Here is a 7980-nt window from a genome sequence, read left to right on the forward strand (position 1 = left end):
TTCCCTGGCAATGTGGTGATCATCGACGACCCGCTCCCCTCTGCAGATAGCAGCGCCAGTACCAGCACCATCACGGAGGTGCTGGTCATTAGCCACGACGGAGCCTCTGACGGGGCCGGCCAGGACCCGCTGTAGGCGGCAATGCGGGGCCTGTCTGTGCCCGTAGCGGCACATGCCGACGGAGCGACGCTGGAATCGCTCCGCGTCTCGCTCCTTGACATCGCCAACAAGGGCGACCATGAGGCGCCTCACTGAAGCCTACCAGCGCGAGATCGACCGCACTGTGTGTGGCACGCCGGCTGCCCCCGAGCCCAGCCGGGTGGGTATGGTCTGGCAGCACGGTGCAGCCATCGCCAGCATGCTGGGAGCCGAACGCCCAGTCTACGCCACCCCGTTGGAGAACTTGCACGCCTCCCAGGCGGTGGCAGACGAGCTGGACCACCAGGAAGGCGACAAGCAGCGCTGCATGACGGCGCGCGTCCAACAGCTCCTCGACGCGGCAACCGTGCAGCAGGAAGCTCGCCGTCGCGTGCTGGAACCTGGCGTGCAAGCCGAACCCCCCCCCCCCCCCGCCGCCGTGAGCACGGGGCGACCTCCCGGTCGCCGACAAGCGGCGCCCGCGATCGACGAGACCAAGAGTCGGCTGCTAGCCGCAGCCGCACATGCATCACGATTGAGCGCGACCAAGACGGCCGCCCTCGAGCAGTCGAACAGCGGATCGATCGTCCGCCTCCCCCACGCAGGGAGAGGTGCCCGCCGCCTGTTGAGCATCCGACTCTCGGAGGCCGGTTAGGCCCCCGTGAGGGAGTCGGAGAGAGCAACGCCCGCCACCGGCTCGAGCAGCTTGCCCGGTCCCTGGCAGTAGAAGAAGAAGGTGCTATCGGGCCGGCCTGTTTTGGCCCCCGCATTCGCGACGAGCCCTTCCCCAAAGGGTTCTCGCTCCCTCAAGACACTCCCAAGTACAACAGCTCCGTGAAGCCGGAGGACTGGCTGGTCGACTACTCCACAGCCGTCAGCATAGCAAACGGCAACAAGCGTGTTGCTGTGAAGTACGTCCCGCTCATGCTCCAGGGCACAGCCCAGACAAGGCTGAACAGCCTCAAGCCTTACAGCGTTAACAGCTGGCTGGACTTCGTCGATGTCTTCATCCGCAACTTCACCAGCACCTACAAGCGGCCGCCCAAGACCCGCCAGCTCTCTCTGTGCATCCAAGGCCCGACCGAGTTCACCCGCGACTACTTGACGCGGTGGGGTGAACTGCGCAACTCCTGCGAAGGGGTGCACGAGGTGCAGGCCATAGAGTACTTCACCGCCGGGTGCAGAGAAGGCACCTTGCTCAAGCACCGGCTCCTCTACGACGAGCCGGCCACGCTCGACGAGCTGCTAATCATAGTAGACAAGTACGCCGATGCCGGCTCCTCCATGAAGTCGGAGCTCCGGGTGGACATGTCCGGGAAGGTGCTCCCTCTAGCTCCTCAGACGCCGGCTGGTGACTTAAGTTGGCGCCAACAGTCGAACGACAACAAGCGCAAGGCCCCGCAACCGGCTTCCACCAGCCGGCAGGTGGCAACAGTCGAAGACCAGCAGCCGGAGGGGTAACCCGGCCCCAAACGCCAGAAGGGCAGCAAGCCTGCTTGGTTGCCCGCCTTCTCCTTCGAGCAAACCCTTGATGCTCCCTGCAAGTTCCACAGTGGTGCGAAGCCGTCCAACCACACCACCCAGAAGTGCCATTGGCTCACCTGCATTGCCAAGGGCGAAGGACTACCGCCTCCGCCTGCTGGCCCGCCAGCTCCGCCTCCTCAGCAGCCGGCAGCCCGTCCAGTCTGCGCAATCCAAGATGAGTTCCCCGAAGAGCACGGAGCCTACGTCGTCTTCACCAGCGTGGCCGACGACTGGCACAGCCGGCGGCGGCAGCACCGTGAGGTGAATGCTGGCGCCTCTGAGGTCCCAGAGTTTATGCACTGGTCCGAGAGGCCCATCAGCTGGAGCCGCGCCGACCACCCGGAGGTGATGCCTTCTCCGGGTTCCTACGCCATGGTGCTGGATGCCACCTTTTCAACAGAGAGGCAAGCTTGTCGCTTCTCACGAGTACTGATAGACGGCGGTAGCAGCATCAACATCCTCTACCGCGACACCCTGGAGAAGCTATGCATCAAGGAGAAGCAGCTCTAGCCCAGTCGGACTGTCTTCCATGGCATTGTACCTGGCCTTTCCTGCTCTCCAATCGGCAAGATCAAGATAGACGTCCTCTTCGGAGACAAAGATCACTTCCGCCGCGAGCCAATCTGGTTCGAGGTGGTTGACATGGAAAACCCCTACCATGCGCTCCTAGGCCGGCCTGCTCTAGCCAAGTTGGAAGACGGCAAGGCATAGCCGGTCCAGAAGCCCATCTACTACTTGAGCGAGGTGCTGTCAGCCTCCAAGCAGAATTACCCCCACTACTAGAAGATGTGCTACGGCGTGTACTTTGCCGCCAAGAAGCTCAAGCAGTATTTCCAAGAGCACTCCATCACGGTCGTCTGCACTGCCCCACTTGCTGAGATCATAGGCAACAAAGATGCATCAGGCCGGGTGGTGAAGTGGGTCATCGAGCTAGCTCCCCACACCATCCTCTACCAGCCCCGCACTACCATCAAGTCTCAAGCGCTTGCCGACTTCCTCGTCGACTGGGCCGAGACCCAGTACCTGCCACCAGCACCGGATTCCACCCATTGGCGGATGCACTTTGACGGCTCGAAGATGCACACCGGTTTGGGAGCCGGCATCGTCCTCACCTCTCCCAAAGGCGACAAGCTCAGATTCACACTGCAGATTCACTTTATCGCCTCCAACAACGTGGCCGAGTAAGAGGCACTCGTCCACGGGCTCCGACTGGCCAATGAAAATGGCATCCGCCGAGTGCTGTGCAACGGCGACTCGGACTTGGTGGTCCAGCAGGCGTCGGGCGACTGGGACGCTACCGCTTCCTCGTCCAGCAGATGAGTGGATACTTTGACGGGTGCGAGTTCCTTCACGTGCCGCGGGCCAACAACGAGCAAGCAGATGTCCTGGCATGAATTAGCTCCACCCGGTAGGCCATACCAGTCGGCGTCTCCCTCCAGTGCCTCTGCAAGCTGTCTATCAAGCCTTCGCCAGAATCAGAGTCCATCTTCGTGCCGGCTGTTCCCGGAACAGTCGGATCCGGCTCGGGGACTCCAACAGTCGGCGCGGGGACTTCGGCAGGCGGCTCGGGGACTGCAGCAGTCGCACACGGCCCGGGGGCTTCACAACCCGGGTCGGGGACTGCAGCAGCCGGCCTGGGGACTTCAGCAGGCGGCTCGGGGACTACAGCAGGTGGCTCGGGGACTGCAGCAGTCGCACCCGGCCCGGGGACTTCAACGACACAGCAAGCAGTGGCCGACTCCAACCCGCCGCTTCCCAACCCAACCACACAGTGGTAGAAGCACCATCATGGGCGGAGCCCATCCTCAACTTTCTGGTGAGCAGAGAGCTACCAGCCGACGAGATCTTGCCCCGGCAAGTGCAACACCCAGCAGCAGCATACACAATAGTAAATAGAGAGCTTGTCAGACGTAGTGTGACTGGCATCTTCCAGCGCTGCGTAGAACCGGAGAAGCGCAAGGCAATCCTCAGAGACATCCACCAAGGCGAATGTGGCCTCCACGCGGCCTCTAGATCCCTTGTCACCAAAGCTTTCTGCCATGGATTCTTCTGGCTGACTGCTTTGGACGACGCTAAGGATATGGTTAAGAAGTGCAACGGTTGCCAACACTTCAGCTCCAAGCAACACCTGCCGGCTTCTGAACTCAAGATCATCCCCCTCACTTGGCCGTTTGCCGTCTGGGGGCTGGTCATGGTGGGCCCATTCAAGACAGCACGCGGCGGTATCTGCTGGTCGCCGTGGACAAATTCACCAAGTGGATTGAAGCAAAGCCAATCAAGAAGCTGAATGGTCCGACTGATGTGACCTTCATCGCAGATATCACCATCCGGTACGGAGTACCACACAGGATCATCACCGACAATAGCACAAACTTTGCCAAAGGCGCCTTGGCCCATTTCTGCGTGACGCATGGCATCCGACTGGACTTAGTGTCCGTTGCCCATCCGCAGTCAAACGGCCAGGTCGGGCGAGCAAACGGCCTCATCCTGTCCGTCATCAAGCCCCGACTGGTCGAGCCGCTGGAGTGCTCGGCCGGCTGCTAGATCAAAGAGCTGTTGGCCATCCTCTGGAGTCTCCAGACCACGCTGAACAAAGCAACTGTCTTCACTCCCTTTTTCCTCGTGTACGGGGCCGAGGCCGTCATCCCAACTGACATCGAGTTTGACTCGCCTCGCGTCACCATGTACACGGAGGCGGAGGCGAAGGAGGCGCGAGAAGACGGCGTCGACTTGCTGGAAGAGGGCCGGCTGTTGGCACTTAGGTGGTCCGCCATCTACCAGCAGGGCCTGCTCCGCTACCACAGTCGGAAGGTCAGGCCATGATCTTTCCGAAAGGGAGACCTTGTGCTCCTGCTGATCCAGCGAACAGCTGGCCAGCACAAGCTCTCGGCCCCTTGGGAAGGGCCTTTCATCATCAGCAAAGCCCTGGGCAACGACTCCTACTGCCTCATTGACGCGCAGTAGCCCAGGGCACGCAAGAGGGACGATTCCGGCAAGGAAACAGAGCGCCCATGGAATGCAAATCTCCTCCGAAGATTTTACAATTAATGCAGTATGTACCATGCTACCTTTTGTATTAAGAGCAAAGACAACGGGTCCCTCGAGGAGCACTCGGGGGATACCCTTTTTGCCTATATGATAAGTTTATGCCTATGAATGTGTTATTTCATTCCTCCGCCCAGCACCGGGTCCGACCAGTCGGCCCGGGGGCTTGCCGCCTTGTCCTATGCTGATACTACCTGCAGTCGGACAAGTAGTGTGCCGGCATCTAAAGCCCTCTCTCGCTTTAAGCCATAGCTCGCAGAGCGACTGTCCGGCTGGCAAGAGCTAAAGGCGGGAAATGATGTCCACACGAAAAATGACTAAGGAAAAACATCAGCATAGGCCAAGCCGGCCCCTCGCCTCACCGTCCGGCTGTTGAGCAGCCGGCCGGCCGGCTTCTCGCTTGACTAGCTACGTTCTAAGCGGCCGAAGTACTTGTCTATCCTAAACGGCCAAGTCTCTGACCCAGCCACAGACCACAGAGCGGCTGTCCGGATGGCAGGGCGACAGCCAAAGGAAGGCGGCAAAGGAAAAAGCCAAAAAGAACAGAAAAGCAAAATCAAGCTAGAACCCGCCAAGAGCACAACCTTGTGAGAGGATAACTTATATACATAGCAAAAGGCTCTTGGCCAACATTCAACAGAGTTTGACCTACACCCCCAGCGGGTGGAATTGTGCGAATTTAACTTGTTCATTCAAAGAGTACAAGACAGAAAAACAAGAAAGATAAAGTGTCCGCCTAGGCTAGAGGAGCAGCATGCGGATCAGGCGGGTTGGCAGAGGCAGAGGCGCCGGGTGGTGGAGCGGCCGACTGGTGGGTCTCGGCCTGGTCAGCACCAGCAGCAGTCGGTGCGGCATCCCGCGGCTCATTGGTCGAGGCCTGATCAGGCTGAGGCGGGCTGTCCGCTCCGTCATCCGGTGTGATGTCTTCGTCGTCCTCGTCCTCTACGTCCTCGCCCTCATCGCTGGAGGCGATCTCCTCCGCCGAATCCTCCCCCACCTCCGGGTTCACGCCGAACCAGTTGGGCGGCACCTCAGCGCCGTCGTCATCCAGCTCTGGGATAAAGACGGATGTGTCGGCGTACTCGGCGATCGCTGCGGCGCGCTTGACGATATCACCTTCCACCGCCGCCAGTTTTGGCCCGGCCTCCTGTCGGAAGGTGGCTAGATGGGCCAGATCCAGCCTCGGATACCAAGCCTTGACGAACTCCAAGGCCGTCCGAGTGCCAGCCCGAGCCGCGGCGCCTTTCCAAGCTTCGAACCGCCCGATGGCCGCCTCCAGCCAGTCGACCGTCCAGCTGGGGGTACGGGGGACTTGAGCGCCTGGCCAGAGGGCGGTCAACACCTGTGCCCCGACACGCTGTAGGCGGCGGGGTGTGCGATGGGCCGGCTGCAGACGCGTCTTGACGGCCAGAAGCTGCTCGCCAAGATTGCGCAGCGCGTTCGGCGGAATATCGATGCCCGCTCTCCTCCGCTGGTCGCACCACGCCTCGATGGCCTGGCTGACGGCGACATAATGAACGGGAAAGAACTCTACACAAGAAGGAAACCAAAAAATTAGAAGCCAGAAGCTGGCTCCCGCAACAGTCGGCGACTATTCAAAAGAAGAAGCAACTTACCGTCGATCATGTCCTCGATCTCACCGTAGCCGTCAGACAGGAACTTCTCCTTCTCGGCCTTGAGGAGGCCTTCGCTCTCCTTTAGCTTCTGGAGCTCCGCCTTGTGCCACTCCGCCTAGTCCGCCAGCTCCTTTGCCAGCCGGTCGCACTCCTGAGCCGCCTGGCTATGTTCCTGCTCCTTGGTGTGGAGCGCGGACTCAACCTCGCCCAGGCGCTTCCACAGATCTGCGACGATTTCTGCAGAGACAAGAAAGAAAATGTCAACACCAACCGAAGACAAGTAGTTGCCGGGAGATCCAGCCCGACTGCTCAGCAGTCGGCCTGAATCTCGGGGGCTACACCCAGCGGGTGCGCTGACGCGCCCCCGCGGAAAGAAGACAGAGTACTTACTTCGGCTCTCCGCCAGATCAGCGGTCCGCTTGGTCAGCTCCTGGAACTGGAAGTTGTAGGCAGCCGCGCGGATGTTATGGTAGTCCTGCAACGAAGACAACAGAAGGAAAAACAAGTCAGCACTCAGTGTTCACCTTGAAGTACCGAGCCGCCTGCTCCGCAGCCGGCCCGGAACTCGGGGGCTACACCCAGTGGGTGCGCTGGCACGCCCCCACGGAAGATCGCAAGAATTTAAAAACACGAAACAAATAGCATACCCGGACGGTCGTCCGCATCGCCAAAAACTCCTGCACGGATTGCTGGAGAGTGGTGCCGTGGGTGTTGAAGCGGGTCAGGACGTCCTGAACAACCACGTTCAGGACGACCGAGCCAGCCCCAGGCGTCCAGTCCGGTGGGGCGGCGCTGGTGGCCTCGCTGTCGCGCGCCGACGAGCTCTCTCCGGGCGCTGAGGCCGCCCTCTCCGGGCGCTGACATGCAGGAGCGCGGATCGTGTGAATCGGACCCACCACCAACTCGCCGCTAGATGGCAGCACCAGCGGCACTTCAGGTCGACTGCCCTGCGCGTCGGCAGTCGGCGCGCGCGGAGGCACCTCTGCCTCTGGGACGACAGGGTACCCTCCCCTCTCTAGGGTAGGCTGGTCGACACCAGCCCCTCCAGTCGGCGCTTGGTCCTCCGGCACCGTCGGCTCCGCGTGCCGCGGGCTGGCGGACTCTGGAGCCCTGCTTCAGGACGCCTCCTCCTCCTGCACCTTGGCGGCCGACTCCGCCTGCTCCTTGGCCGCCGCGTCGGCCTCCGCCTTTGCCCTGGCCGTAGCCTCCCGCTCCTCTCCCACCTCCCATGCATTCCTCTCCGTCGCCTCTTGAAGGGAGGCGAGCGGGTCCACACTGCGGGGGTCTGCGGAGCCGTCTGCCCCCCCATTCACCGAGCCGGATGAGGCTCGCGACAGAGAGAGCGGAGCCCTACGCACTGAAGAAAAAAGGAAGCTAAGAAGAAGTTTGCGAAAAAAGGAAGACCAAATGCAAGAAAGATCAAGACGCTCACGCGGACACCATCGGGCGCTGCTTTGGGCCCTTCTGGAAGAGGGCCGCTTTCGCGGCGAACTCTTGTCGTTTGGTCACGGCGGCTGAGGTCTTGGTCTTCTTGGGCCGACTGCCAAACAACCTGGCGTCGGCCCGACGCTTCGGCGCGCTGCCTGCTGCAGTCGGCGCGGCCGAGGAGCTGGCACCTGCCCTGTCAGCGCCAAGGGTGCGGCGCGGCTCGTCATCC

The sequence above is a fragment of the Triticum aestivum genome, chromosome 3D (genome assembly GCF_018294505.1).
Source record: "Triticum aestivum cultivar Chinese Spring chromosome 3D, IWGSC CS RefSeq v2.1, whole genome shotgun sequence".
Classification (NCBI taxonomy): Eukaryota; Viridiplantae; Streptophyta; class Magnoliopsida; order Poales; family Poaceae; genus Triticum; species Triticum aestivum.